General features: G+C 40.5%; 1 protein-coding gene across 12 annotated transcripts in view; it reads left to right on the plus strand.

Moving 5' to 3' along the window:
- Positions 1-15,730, plus strand: part of STARD13 (StAR related lipid transfer domain containing 13) — a 328,586-nt gene that overhangs the window by 222,304 nt on the left and 90,552 nt on the right. Inside the window, exon 1 of one of the 12 annotated variants that reach the window (XM_074815866.1) lies at positions 6,097-6,107. The exons of the other annotated variants lie outside the window; for them this stretch is intronic. The gene's annotated coding sequence lies outside the window, so the exon portion shown is untranslated. Of the gene's footprint in view, positions 1-6,096; positions 6,108-15,730 lie in introns of those variants that run through there. 12 annotated transcript variants of the gene reach the window in all.

Consider the following 15,730-nt stretch of genomic DNA (forward strand, 5'->3'; position numbering starts at 1 on the left):
AATAAATTGGCTCTACAGCCTTGTTTAGCTGTGATTTGTCTTGGTAAGCTGTTGATGTGTATTCAGTCAAGTCCAATGAGTTGATGCCATTTGAATTAAATTATTTTATACCTGCCTGAGGAGGTGCAGATTAGTTTAAGAAAATATGGGGCAAAGGAGAGATACAGGGCGAGATAACAGGGGAGCGGCAGGTCTGTTTCACCCTTCCCATTGTTACTTCCCATGTACAGCGTGAGGTGGGGCCATGACAGCAGAGCAGCTGAAGAAGCCACAACTGACATCAGATATAAGGCAAAGGAGGGGTAAGGAGGCACACAAGGTGGTTCACTGCTGTCCACCAAAAATATCCAGGGCTGCTGAATCAGAAGTTGTTTTTCACCCTGACTTCTGAGTCTTATTCTTGCCAGCAGCAAAGGAGAGGTGTATTTAAACTGCCATTACCTATCCAGTATTACAAATATGACTCAGGTAAAGGAGAGCAAGTACATGCAGGTCTACTGCAGGGATGTACACATAAGAAAGTTAATCTGCATGGGTTTTTATTCCTATGAAAATAGAAGAGTTTTGAGATAAAAATAGGCATCTAGTTATTGTTACTTACCTTTTCTTTATATCCTCTGGGCTAATTCCTAACAGTAGAGGAAAAATAAAAATTCCAGATAACAAATGCATTTAAAAAATTACTTACTTATTCTTTCTAGCAAAGATGTAAAAGGCAATCACAGATTTCTTTTTTATGATTAGGATAACTGGTCTAGAGGAATTAGCTTAGCCAATAGTGTTTTTCGCTATTGGTGGCTTTAATAATAAAGTAAGTCACTCAAGAAAGAAGACTCTCTCAAGTACTGGCTTAAAGGATTTTGACCTAGAAAAGCCTGAAGGACTTTAGATTGTAAGGAGTCCACTGTTACTCTGCATCTAGAAAACCTAGAAAACCTTACTAGAGTCTCCTCTTAATTGGAATGTTTTGTACCACATCAAAAACTAGAAATAGTTCCCACTGGCTAGCAGAAATAATTAAGTTTACCACTTATTGTAAGTGGTGCTGTGTGTTTTCAAAGTAAAGTGTGACTTTAAAGATGTGTTTTTTGAACCTCCCTGACCCTCCTCCCCAGACCATTTGAAACCCTTGAGGTAAGCAGAAGTGACAGGTGTTCAGCACCCTTTGAAAACTCTGGTAGCAGCTCTGTAATGTGGGATCTGTAGCTGTTACTGCAATTTGAAGATGAGAAAATGGACACAGCGAAGCTCAGAGATTTTGATGGAGGATGTATGGTAACAGAGCAGCAAAGCCAGAGTTACAATTACAGATTCTCCCACGCTGTGTTCAAGTACACTAGATCACGCTGCCTTTCCAGAACAGAAGAACATACAAAAGGAATACTAGCACTAAAATAATACCATTTATTTCATGGGGTATTTCACCTACAGCTCTTTCCAGAGGAACTGGCAAAGATACCACTATGGCAGTAGCAAGGTGACAGATGTGACAGCTGTCAGACACATAACATCTCCGCATGTCAGTAAGATGGTACCAGTTGGGGCAGGTAGCTAGCATGGAGCACCCTGGGGGCAATCCCTGATGTTTTTTAAAAACTATGGCATGTAACACCTCTATCTTATAACTGAACTGAAACAATAGACAGAATTATCCCCGTTAAACACCTGAACGAAGCTTCTTGTACTGACAGCTATATTAGCAATCTGAGTTTCAGTCTCAGAGTGAGCAGGGCAAGGGCTGGGGCTGGTTCCTGCAGCACTGGCTGTCACCTGGGTGCTGTTCTGGAGAAGCAAGCAGCTCACTGCTCAGACCCCTGCACTGGGCAGTGTCACTGGACACGTAATCCAGCTGAAATGCATGTTCTTGCCAAAAGGGGTGTTTTTGTCCCTGGCCACTTCCCTCTCTTAGATTGAGTCTATTAAGAGTGCAACTGCAGGATGACTTGGGTCGGGTCATTTGCACAGAAGAAAATAAATGATTGCACTTGTATGGTTTTATTACAAGGGAGGTGGTAAGAACATGTAGCAAGGGATGGCACTGCTTCATTTAATGTCAGTCATCAGCGTTACTGAATTAAAAGCAAAGTAAGACTGTAGCTACACAAGCAACCTAGACGCAGGCAGAAAAGCAACTCCTGTTGGATTTGTTTGCACATTTCTAATGTGTCCTTATTTCATAACTCAGCAGAATTACTTTAAATAGACATTTCAAAGTACCTTAGTTGGAAATCTAATTAAAACATAGGAAGATTATGCACAGAACAAATTTAAAATTTTTATTCCACATTCGTGTAGAAGAATTCAGAATAAAATCCTGTTTTTGTTTGGCTGGATTGTACTGCCTTTATTATCTGTGGTAAACTGATGTTTGCAACTCTCTTGATTACTATTGGAAAGCAGTGTTATTAAACAGGGTCTCTCATTCTTGACAAAAGTTCCCTAGAAACTGTCAGGGCTAAAGGATTTAAAGGTCTCATTCTGAAATGCAGATCGTACATTTTTATTAAGAATTTCCTCAAGGATATTGGAAATGTAAAGTTGACATTTCAAGGGAGATCAGTGCAAGCAGAGCACACAGTGCTGAGGCAGAGGAAAGCCAGATTCTCCTGGCATTATTCATAAAGAAAAGTATTGGGAGCTCATGTGAATCAGCAGGTAGGAGGTTGCAATGTTCCAGTAATATCATAGTGCTCTTTGAGCATGCTTGGGAAATGCAGAGATTCCAGCTAGGTCTAAGCTCTTGATTTAATTGCTTATCTTTCTACTAGTCTGATTTTTCTCCTCTGTTTGCTTTACTTTCTTGCCTTATCACTCTCTACCACAAGAAATAAAAACACAGATTTTGGCCCTGTATTTTGCATCTGCCTGCAGAGATAACTTTCTGTAACTGCCATTTTCATTTTGGTATTTTCCTCTTCCTTATCACACTACACACATGCTACCTCTTCCAAATCTCCTTAGAAAGTATGCTAACAATGTGCTTTTACATGTTTGACAGAGCTCTAGTGTGCATAAGATCACTGATCAATAAAAAGAAGCCGTCTAAACAAAATCTTCATATTTATTTTTAGTTTATGTGCATTTTATTTCAGTGTGTATGCAGATTTTAATTTGGTTGCACAGAGTTTGCTTGTATAGTTGCCCTTTCACCCTTTTTTCTTCTTCTGCCTCCCTAGTCTGTAAATAAAATGAAATGGAAATATGCCCGTAAGCTGATCATATAAAAAAATCACAAATTTGGAATGTTTTCTTTATATATCTACTGTAGCTAAAAAATATGCAGTTTTATACTTGGGAGCCTACTTTGCTGCACATTTACAAATCAGAGATGAACACCTGTCTACAGACACACTCATGAGGAAAAATAACACGTTCCCAAGTTGGTGTCATCTGGGGAGGATGTAGTACAAATTCCCCAGCAGCTGGGAAAGCAGGACGGGGTGCAAGGCAGCACTGATAGAGCTTTCCTGACAAAGGGGAACTCAAGGTGAGCCTCTGGCAGTCCCTTTGGATGGCCGTGTGCTGTTCTGAGCAACAGCCTGCAAGGACACTACCAGACAGGCAGCAGAAAAATTTTCTTGTTTTCTAGGGTTAGGGTGATTTACTTCAGTCAAGGTGTTCTCAGTTCTTTTTGCTTTAGACAAGTGTGGTTTCTTGTCCATAGCTTGTTCATGTGCCCTTGCCCTGAAGCGGTACAAGAAGTGATCATACCTGTAAGGAGTATGGCTGCTTGTGAACCACATGCAGTCACATCTTACTTTTGAGCGCATCCTCCCATAATGTTAGATATTCAGGCACTGTAATAACAAAAGCAGAATTAAAACTCACAGAAGGTAGACTGAATTAGGACTCTAGTCTACCCTGTACATGTTCTAGGACACTTGCAGTAAGCAATGATTCAGCTATACAAACACAGCATCACAGAAAAGATGAAACACATCTATGGAAGAAATTCTCTACTGTTGACACTTTGCATATGAGGATTTTGGAAGCACTCCAGCAACAAGATATCCATCAGTCATCTGTTTCTTCCTCTCTCCTGCAAAGTTTATTGCCAATTCCACCTGTGAATGTCCCAGCTCGAACCCATGGAGGAGATCCTGCTCTGCCCTGTGGACACCCAAGGACACCACTCCAAGAGGTGTATCCTAGGGGGCTCTTAGCAGTTTGTCAGCTTGACCCCTTGGTAAATTGTGTGGCATTTATTATGGGGAACTGTGGCTGTCCCCACTGAGCTTTTGGGTAGTATGGTAATCGAAAGGCCTTTGGCTGTGCACACTCCTCTTTTCTGACCGTTGTAGCTATGGCCGGCTGTGGAGCTGGTGTGCACAGATGCGTTGTTCTGCAGTGGGTTATGCCACCCTTGAAGTATGGTGTAGATACAGCGTAGGAGATATTTGTGGGGTATTACAAAATGGCTTGTGACCTGAGACAGGAATGGTGAGATCATGAGCATTGAATACTGACAGGACTGCCGTGTTGGCAGCTGTTGCCTGTTGCAATCCCTGTGGCACAGCTGCATGCAGACAGGAATGTCTGGCAGGGAGGGAGTACACCAGTGAGGGGATTACATGGTCATGGAGATTAAGACAACCAGGAATGCATTGAGTACTTTTGCATAAGGCTCTTGAGGTTAGCTAGAGGCAACCGTGCAGATGCAGGTTTTGAACATCATCCCAGCCCAGAAGTTAGTTGCCATCACTAAACTGTGACAGGTTTAAACAGTGGCTTTAAAGAGCACCTGCCTTGGTGTTAGAAGTCAATAAGCAGTGTCCCTGTGGAGATTTGAGAGGGGACCCAGGGATGATAAACATGTATGTAAGATAGTATTTGCCTCAAAATGAGTTAGTTTAGCTGAGTTGGGCTGGTGGTGGCATTATTTGTTTGCCTTGAGGAGCACATCAATAGAAAGGATTGCAGATGTAAGGTGGCCCCAAAAGCAGGTAGGAGAGGATCTGCTGGCAACATGCATGGTGCTGACATGACCAGGTCTGGTATTTACCTGCTTGAGGAGAAGGAATCTCCTTTTGCTATGAAGAGAATAAATACCTTTTCAGTGTCAGTGCTTGCAGTTATCTGCTGCTGTTGTTTATGAAGTTGCATCCTGGTATGACAGCAACCAGAGGAAGAAAAATGCATCACTGATTTGGTTGGTAGAGTGCACATTTGGCTGACTGAAGTCTAGATGGTGGTGGCTACAAAGCCTGTTAGGTGCCCTTGTGCTCAGTGTCTTTGAATGCACCCAGAAAGTGCAATTTTCATCACTGTAGCTGCTTGGTACCACTATAGTGAGGAGTGAAGTGCTGTGTGATGTTGCAGTTGTTTATTTTGACACGGTTAATGTGTCCCTATATGAGACTGATATATGACTAAAAGCTCTAGATACAGGTTTGTGCTTCTTCTTTCTCAACTAAACTCCCAGAGACTGGGGTAGTTCTGGGTCATAACATTTGATTAAAAAGTAAGCAAGCAGTAAAATACCAACATTTCAAGTGTTCTCATAGCAATTAAGTGGTACAGAATAGGCAAGAAAATTGGGAAGTGCAGTGTTCTTTGTAAGCTGAGCATCAAGCAGTGAGTGATAATGGAAGTGGAGTCTCCAGCAGGGATGCTGCCATCAAACACACCGTTTGTAGAGCCAGGAACTCCACATAAAAGCCTGGCCTAATTTGTCTGATCAAAGCTTCTTGTCAGATTCAAGTGCAGACTTTCTCCACCTAGGCTCTTTGTAGGACAATGTGTGTGTTGTGGGGGGAGTGTTCAATGGCCTGTTCAACTGGTGCCGAGTGCTATTTGTTTAATGCCAAACCTCCTGAGTGGCGTTAGATGTACTTGCCAATGTCAAATATCTTAATCTGAGCCCTAAATGCTGCGATAATACTTTTCTCAGATGCATTGTCAAAGTTAGGCAGCGTGTAAGTACAACAAGGCTTGTGGCTTAGGGTATCTTAATAGTGAATATCATTGCGTTGCATATTAACTGCCTCAGCAGTGTCCTTATTAAAAATTTAACTTGCTATTTCTACAGTAAACATGATGATGTTTGCTTAGCAATAGATAACACGAATTAGTTTGTGAACACCAGACCCAGTGAAGGCTTCTTTGTGGTGAGTTTGCACGACGGGGTTGAGCTTTGTACAGATTTTCTTTGGCTTAATAATGATTGAATTTGTGCTGTAGCCTTTTCTTTAGTGAGCCACTAAGAGGCTCTCTTTCCATTACCCTGCTGCTTATTTTCACAAAAGTTGTAAGAGTTTACTACCTTTGAGCCATATGCCTCTCTTTCAAATCAGCCAATTCTTTCAAAAGTTGCTGGGGAGGTGATGAGGAGCCTGACACAGGCAGACAGACCAGCACACAAAGCATGGTCGTGTGAGTGGCACTTCCTTAGGAAATCATGCTAAATATACATTGCACAAACAAATTCTTAGAGGAAGTCTTTGTGGACTAGATCTCTTTCATATAATTTTCTGCAAGTCTTAAATTAAAAATTGACTTCTAATAATAGTTAGAAGAGAATTTCAGTTTATATATAGGAACCTTCCCCCAGTTTTCAAATGCAGCATGAGAGAAAGCCCAAAACAAGGCCTGAAACACAGAAATGGTATTTGTTCAAGAGCCTATTCAGTTAAAGGAACCATCCAGCTGTGGCAGTGGGATCTGCTTAGAAACCTGCACCTAATGGACATGGACATCTGACTTGCCAGTTCACGGACCTCTTTTGCAATGCCATTATTTACATTTCATGGTGTCATATCTGTCCAGGAGCTCTGGCATTACTTGGGGAGTTCAAATCTGCTCACAGTGAGTAAGCCTCTTAAATCAGCCCATGTCAGCTCAAGGTACAGTGCTATTTGCATTGCAGCTGCAGCAGCAGGACCATTGCTCCAGGCTCTCAACAGACATTTGACAAAATAAACTTACTGCCTCAAAAAGCTTACAGCGGTGGCTCTAACCCTTATCTTTATGCACCGCATGTAGTTCCACCCAAACAAAGGAGGTTATGTTGAGCAACTGGGTGAGTCATTGAAGGATCGAAGCTGAGTGTAGGCTTAGGGACAACAGTTGGTTACAACAGACGGGAGGAGCACATGCTAAGAAAGATATGACTATCAGCAATTGAAAACATAGCAAGGCCAGAGGCACATGACATGTACATATGGCTTACGATGTGTACATATACAATGTTTCTTCCCCACTCAGTAATTAAAAAATTTAAAACACTGTCCAGTGGGAAATTTAGGTTTCTCACTTTAAAAAGTGGTAGATAATTGCATTAGGTGGTAAAATGAGGCTATCATATAACATTTGTCTCTACTTTGCCCTCTAGTTGGGACAAACGTACTCTTAGGTCATAAATACCAATGGACCTTAGTCATAATTGTATAGTTGCCTCATTGTGTTACTGTAATGCAGCAGGGTAGTCTTCATGACCATATAGAAAGCCCACACCCAGGGCTGACTGGGAGTGCCTAGTCCTGGACTGATAATCCTGCACGCACAGGTCACTGAGCGGCACTGTCAGTGCTCTTGGACATCTAAAAACCAGCCTGTTGCTGAAAAAAATCAGAAGTTGTTACATCCTGTATGCTTTTCATATGGCAGGTGACTGCCACAGCAAATGCACTGTATGTGAAGCATCTGATGTCCCTGGTTAGAGGCTGCAGTAAGCTGGGGCTTCTTTCCTGCCAGGGTCCTGTGTCAGGATGTAAGAGGCCTGTGCATTAGGTGGCACCACAGTGTACACTTTAAATCCTTTGGGCTGCTTACCCATTTGCTACCTCTGCACTTTCTGATTTATTAAGTAATGATACGACATAGTGGGACAGCTCCAGCAATACAGGGTTTCAGCATTAAGTCCATTTTGTAATAGTTTAATGCCTGGAAATTCATTTAAGATCTGCATCACTGCCAAGACTCAATCAGGACTGGAGATACTGGGCGTATTTACCCAAGCACGGTTTCTCAGGCAGAGGTAGCCCGCCACATCAGGTACATACAATATCTTTTCCCTACCCCTGCGATAAGCAGTTTCTTTCATTTGGTAACAACAGCTTAATAAGATTGCAAAACCTGTACATGCCAGTCATCCCATTGCAGGGTAATTTCTAATGACCTGCCTCTCTGTTGTGCCTCATTCGTGGAAGAAGCCATCACACAGCTCATCAGAGTGAATTTAGCCCCATTTGTACTCATCTGTCAAGTGTCTGAGTTCTTGTTTAAGCATCTCGCTTATCACAGCGAGGAGGTACTAAAGGTTATTGTTGTCCTGTCTTTTTTAATTACAGCAGGACAGTATTTTAATAAACAGTGACAGAAGTAAACAAGTATCAGAATAGAAAATGAAGGATAGTATTATACCAGAGCTATTACTTAGCATCCCACAAATCAGTTGGTTGGTATCTATAATATGTTATTGCTGAAGACCTGCATTAACAATAGCCTTGTTTCCAAGGCTTTGATACATATATCCAGTCTTTGGTACCTTATTAATATTCACAGGATGAGAAATATAACCATGAATATCTATCTAGCAATAGACCATTGGGGAAAGACACAAAAGTATTGATTTCTATTTTACAGTGTTCAGTGATCATTAATTTCCCTACACCAGTTGCCATAATTAAATTAAGGCTCTCTCTCCTGGGTGTGAACAAATGATAGCATACCACACAGTCAGGGGTTTGATATGCAATGAATAAAACCAGATTTTTCACCCCAACTCCTACATTTTAGGGAAAGACTTTCCCTGTAACTCTTAACTGTCTTCATGTATATATATATATCAGGATGGGATCTGAATTGTTGAAAACTTGGGTAATTAATATTGTCTGACACAATGTGGTGACTGAGCACCTTTATGGGGCTTGGTGTCCCCAGGATCCAGATGCTGCTCAGGCCATCCGCACGCTGGGGCAGATGCAAGTACTCAGGGGCTCCTGAGGAGAGCCATAGGTGGTTGCAACTCTGGCAGAAAGGCCAGGAATGGAACTGAGTGTCTCAGATTCTACATTAGTTACTTGCTTCCAGTACTCTGTGTCTCTGGACTTTCCCACACTGACCCCAGTGAAAAAATCTGGCAGCTCAATGCCATTCTGCATTAATTTTATTTCTCCTTTCATTTCTTCATGTCTCTGAAACTGGATTTTCTTCTAACTTGGCATATTCCTTTGAGCTCAATGAGATCTGTGAAATATTTTTCTAATACTGAGCAATTCAGTATTAGATCTTTTTGGATGCATGTCCCAGGAAAATCATCTCATGTGAGTGTCTGATTTGAGAACAGGTAAACTGTTTGGATTTACATTTACATGCATGAAAATCACCTCTGGGCTCAGATTAAGCCCAGGAAGCGTCAGCCCCTAAGGCACTAGTTTGACAGAACTTCTAGGAAATGTAAATGAGGGTTAAGAACTGAATTTGTTGTTGAGCAATTATCTTCAAAGCAACTAATACTAACTAATCTTCTGCACAAAATGATGACGTTCTCTTGTGTGGGAGAGACAGGCTGCAAAATCCTCTGGTAGCTGCAGTTGTGTGATATGCTCAGTCTTCAGCAATGGAAAAAAGGGCTGAGAATAGGCAGGACAGTAGTGTAGAACACTGGCTGGAGACTCAGGCTTTGTAGAAATCTTTCCACCAAACTACTGAGTAAAGCAATGCCTAGTAGGAAGGGCTGCTGGGGCAGGCTGGGGGTGGTTCTTTGCTCTACAGAGACTGAGGATGTTATTCTCCAATGCCTTTGCCCCTCCCAGGATGATTTAATTCAGGTTTGAGCAAGTAGTGTCAGTGCCTAAGCTCATGTTCAGACTTGGGTCCAAATCTTTCTCAACCACTCTGCTGAACTGTTAGTGTGTAAAATGATACGCTGGGGTTTCTGCCTTGCAGTACATTATTAGAAAGGAAGGGAGTGTCCTCTGCTCTCAAGAAGAAAGAGGCTTCCTTCATATTTTACTCTCACTGATGATTTATTACATCCAAAGAAATGCTTTTTCTTTTTAAGCCTTAGCTTTGGAAAATTATAATTCTGCATTTCCAAAGCCAATTTAGTTCTTGTGGTTTTCAGTTTAATAGACCAGCTATGTTAGGGATATCTCTCTGCAAGAAGTACTACTAATTTGAAAAATTTTGAATAAATCTTCCTGAAATTTTCTCTGAGTTTTGTGATAAAAAGTACTAAATTTATATAAAAGGCAGGAATACAAAATGGGATGGTTATATGTCGTTTAAATTACAATAGTATCAGTTAAATGTGTACTTGCTTTTTAAAGATAATAGAGTCCTGCTTCTTGCAAATTAGTTAATAGAAATTGTGTGATTAAGGAGCTAATGCAGTTTAAAACAGCTTTCTTGTTACAGTAAGCAGAAAACTAAATTTTGCTCTTGGTTTCACTTTACTGGATTCATCAGCAATTGGAAAGATGAAAACAAGCTGGTACCCAGCTCTATACCCATCCTGGGAATACAGTTGAGCACTCAGAATATGACAGATTCCTATTTATCACCAGAGGAAGAAAATTGTATCCATAAACTGTTTTTTACTGGAAGCAAAATCATACTTTGTTGCTTGATTTCAGTGTCTGTGGTTCTGGTCTCAGTGCTGCCCCCTTTCCTAGGCAGCTGGCATTCAATGATTTGTATGTTTCAATTAAGTTGCTATAAAAAATTAGTAGCTTGAGGGCACTGGTTTATTACTGGTATCCAACTCTGTTTTCATTTACTAAATGACATTCTGAAAGCTTCTATTCTGAACATAATCACCTTAGGGTATCCACTGAGCAGAGCCCTGGATGATTCAATTATTGCTGAATGCTCTTCTCTCCCCAGAACATAGGGCTTCACGCATTAGCAGCATGTTTAGTGTTTCACAGTTGTTCTCTTTGCACTCATCAGGGTTTTCCCAGGAACAGACTGGAAGGATACAACTTGCTGCTACTTCTTGAAAACATGTTATCTTTATGTCTCTTCTCACAGTAGCTGACTTCTCCAGATGAGTGTGTTAAAGCTGATGGACATATTTTTTATTGTTTCTTTACAACTCCGCTTTCCCCTTACTGTTTATGAAACCTTTGCATACTTTTCATAAAGCTAAATTAAAGAAATTTACAGGATATGCTTTGTCCACATGGATTGTCAGACAAAAATACAGTTTCCACAAAGTTTTCTTGGGAGCTGGTGTCAGAGAATCAAAATTGCCATCAGCACATTGCTCTGTTTCCAAAACTGTCCCATTTTCCACAGAAAATAAAATAGTCCAGACCAAGAGTTAAACTGTGATTTTCAGAGCTGCAGCAGGTCTGCAGTTTACAGGTCAGAGCTGTCAATAGACTTGCAGAGCTATGACAATGAATTTTGTATTTGAGAACAAAAGACCTGAAAAGAAGGAACGCATCACACATCTTTGCTGAAGGGCCATCAGGAGTGAATGTGTTAGCAAGTGCTGAACTTCAAAATTTTTGATTTTGTACAGTTTTTGAAATTTCAGTTTATCTGGTACCCCACATTTAATAGGCACTTTTGAGTAACAAGATAGCAGTCACTGGCTGAACTGACATGTATTTGAGGATTTACTTAGCCATAATGAAAATCAGAAATGTGCAGGTTAGCTGAAGGCCCTTATCAGCAGATATCCCAGGTAATTTTGCGCACCTCTGTCTCTTGACCCCTCAGCTGCTGTTGTTCCATTGCCAGTACTGTTCTACCATATCCCTAGATGTGTGTTTCTCCTTCCTCACTAATCTAGGTACACACAGTGAACACAATTTTAAAAACTTTTTCCCCTCTGCTTTGCTACTGAACACCTCAGCCACCTCAGCTGCCCCATCAGCTGAGTCCAAACACACATACCAAAGTATTAACGGGCATACTGGTCTTTTAAACACTCAAACTTAAACTTTCTCAGGCCTTTTGTAGTGACGTGATGGGTTTGAAACATTTAGTAAAAGCATGCCGAATTTGGCAAACTTCTGGTGAACTGAGGTGTCCTTCAATAGCTCAGCTGGGGGGAGCCAGAGGTTTCAGGTCCCCTGTGCTGGTATAGGGTCAAGTTTCCAGATCCCCTGTGCCCTACTCAGGAGCCTGGAAATCATGGCAAAGACTTTCATATGTGCAGCTCAGAACACTTCTGTTTATACATGGGTCTTCTGAGTCCAAGGACTTAAGACTGGTGACCCCAAAACACCTCAAAACTGTCAAGCCTGGAGTTTGTGACAGGTGCTGACTGCTCCTGGTGTTACTATTGTCAATGACTTGGCTCTTGATTTCATATCAAAGAATGTGTCATTACATCCTTGTCCATCAGATGAGAAGTCAAGAGGCATTGACAAAGGCCAGAGCCAAACGCTTTTTTCCTGGTATTTCTGAAAGTTAAATATGTTTGAATTTCAGTTTGGGTGGAAATTTAGAAAAAACACTTTTGATCCTGCTCAAAATTCAACTGAACTTCTACATCTCCTGCATGTGGCAACTACCATAGACACATTCCTTCCCAGCTGCTCAACAACCCCAGAGCAAATGAAAGAATGTGAGAAATAATGGTAGTGTTCATGAGTCTCAGGAGGAACAAAAGCTTGACAGAATCTGAAGCAGAGATGGCCAGAAAATCTGTAATTTTTTTTTCTCTTTTCTAACCTGAAAAAAGATTTTTATTTCTAAAAGAACATGAATGGCATACTAATTCCCCAAGGACTGATGTTTGCATCCATTCAAGCTTAGCAACCAACAAAAATGTATTAGAGCTTAACTTCTATTACTTCTGTAGTGCATTTGCTGTTGTAAAAAAATGGGATACAACAGGAAGTCAAGGCATAAAATATGAATTGAGGCTTTATGAAGGCATTGTTAAAATCTGTGAAGACGAGGTTTAATAGTTCTTCCATTTGCAATTCAATGAACTTGCACCAATGCAAATCTGATTAAATCAAAGGGGTAGTCAGTTCCAATTATTTTTATTAATGACCACAGCTATAATCACTGTAAACACAGAGTTTCTGACACTTAATAGAAAGATTTGACCTCATAAAGCTTAAACCCATTAGTTCATTTGGCCTGGCCTGTTCTATCTCATGGCTTGTGTTGAGAACAGAATTTGGTTGTTTAGCTTCAACATCCTTCCTCAAAACTCATCCTGTCTTACCTTGGAGACAAAATTTTAAAAAAGGCAGAATCTACCACATTCCTTCATAGTTTGATCTAGAGTTTACTTCTCTTGTATAAAAACCATACACTTAACTTTTAATTTGAATTTGTCTGTCCTCACATTTCAGACATTCTTGTTGTGCTATCTTCCTGAAATTAAGAGAACTTCACTGTCAGGTACCACTGCACTCTGATAAAACTATTTCTCAAACTTCTTTTTTAGATGGATGAAATTACTGCTGCTCACTATGCCATTACTTTATCCAATACTTAAATAATTCCTGTGGGTGTTTTTTGAAACCACTTAATTTTTTTTCAAAAAGGATGTCAAAGCTGTCCCAAACATCCATCCCTAATTATTATTTCCCTGACATATCCCTAAGGATCAAATTACTCAGTTTTCCACAGCATTTCACAGCTATTTCTCCACTCAGTCCTTTTTAGAATCACTGACATCATGATCACAGCATCTTTTCGAAGTATGCAGTCACTCACCTGAAGAAGGAATGAGTTTTATCTCCTAAGGGCAGGGGCTTTTTGGCCATATCTGCAGTGACGGAGGGCAGGTGAAAAGGTACAGGAAAGTTACAGATTATGGCAAAAAAAATTTTGTTACTAAGGAAAGCTGGAAAATCCTGTTGTGGTAGTCATGAGGCAGGATGCTGCATTGAGCTTGATAATTCAGCAGTGTTGAAATGGAGGAACAGGAAACATGAAGGCATTTGGGTGGGAAGTGAGTAGCATGTGCCTTCCATTTGCTGGGACAGTAATATGTTGGGTTTATTGCTCACAGTATGGATATGCAATGATATTGCCCTGATATTGGTTCTGTCATATTTTAGTAAGTTTCTAGTAACCTCCCTGAAAAATGGTACGTTTTAAGTTGAAAATGTCTTTTCACGTACATTCCAGTCAGAGTCAGTCTCTTGAAAATCCATTTAAAGAGCAAATCACAGGCGTCTAAAAAGAGAGGCAGAAAGAATCTTAAAAGCACTAAATTCAGCATTTTGGAATAAAAGAAGCTTAAAACAGACAACATCTGTTGTTTTCAATCCCATGGGATTTTCTGCTTTTTTTTCCCAAATCCCAGCCCTTAATGAAGAGCAACGTCAGATTTAGAAAGGAAAAAAAAAAAAAAAAAAAAGATTTATACAAAATTAGAAATGTGTCTGGAAATCTGAAGTCCTTGGGTATGTAAGACAGCGTCTGCTCCAGATCTTCCTTTGGTAATGGAGAGAGGTCCAAGTATTGTGTGATCACAACAGTTCTCAAATGCTACCATATATTTAATCTATGTTGGGATGAATATTGACTGAAGAAAAAGGATTTAAATTTAGTTTTTAATGGCCAAAACCAGCTGCAGAATTGGGCCCAAAGGTTTTTAGAAAGTTGGGAGGTCTCTGCACAATAAGTGGAATTGCCATGACATATACAATAGCATAGGCTACTAAAATGTTTGTGGGATCACATAAATTTCAGGGAAATGCAGAATGTTTCCAAGAATAACCAGGTTTATTAAGGTATTGCTGGAACTGTTCTTTTATAGTCAACAGGTTTTTTAATACTGAATTTCAACATACTAAGTAGATGCATATGTAAATCACATTCTGTCAAAATAACTTCTTGTATAAACTTTGTTTTCTTAAGGGTTTGGAAAACTTTAAAGCAGTTCTGAGGTATTGAGTCAACATACCAATGTCTTAACAATGTCATAGCTGACACTGCACTGCTGGCACTGTTGATACACTTCAAGTATCCTGTGATTTCCAGCTTGAGTGTTAGAAAAGGAAGTGTAAAGGAAAGGATTCTGAAAATGGCTATAACACTTCACACTTTCCCTTGCTGCAGGTATAGGAATAGTCTTTTGGCAGTATAAGCTTGTCACATGCATCAACATATTTTTGTGCATTATGCCATTATGCCAGACTGTGAAATTGCTGAATTATCTAGTGATCTGGAAACAAACTAGCTTGCTATGTAGAATTCTGGCCTAAGAGGGGAATAAAGTTGATTGGGCAATGTAAACTTGAGCTTATCTGTCATAAGCATAGCCCTGAAAATTTAAATTCTATCCTGCTTGCAAGTGAAAGTTCATGCACTCTCAGCTATGTGAGGGAAAACCAGGCGAAATCTTCAGGTGCTTTGTTAACAGCTGATCTGGACTGGAGAGATCTGTCTTAAGTTATTACTGTTCCTTGGTCAGCAAGTTGCACTGGTCAGGAGTGCCCCCAAACCAACATCCCTTCCCCTGCTGAAAATACAGTTGCCATTCTTTTTTCCATCAGATACGTCTTGTCTCTGACATTCGTGCTGTTGCAACCTTTCAGCTGGTCTTCAAAGCCCTACTGCAGTCCAGTGTGCAGTTATATTCTTACTCAAGGCTCCGGCAAATCTGGCATGTGCTGGGTCTCCTTGCAAGCTGCCTTCAGCTGCAACACAACATTCAAGCACTTGTTTACCCATTCATAAAGACCTGTAAACTGCAGGTCAAATTAACCTTAATGATGCTTGACCATCTGCAGTCCAGAGGTACTCAGCTAGGATGCTGAAACTTTATGTCCCAAGGAAGAAGATTTTGGAGGATGACTGCATG

This window comes from Strix aluco, chromosome 2 (assembly GCF_031877795.1).
Source record: "Strix aluco isolate bStrAlu1 chromosome 2, bStrAlu1.hap1, whole genome shotgun sequence".
Lineage (NCBI taxonomy): Eukaryota > Metazoa > Chordata > Aves > Strigiformes > Strigidae > Strix > Strix aluco.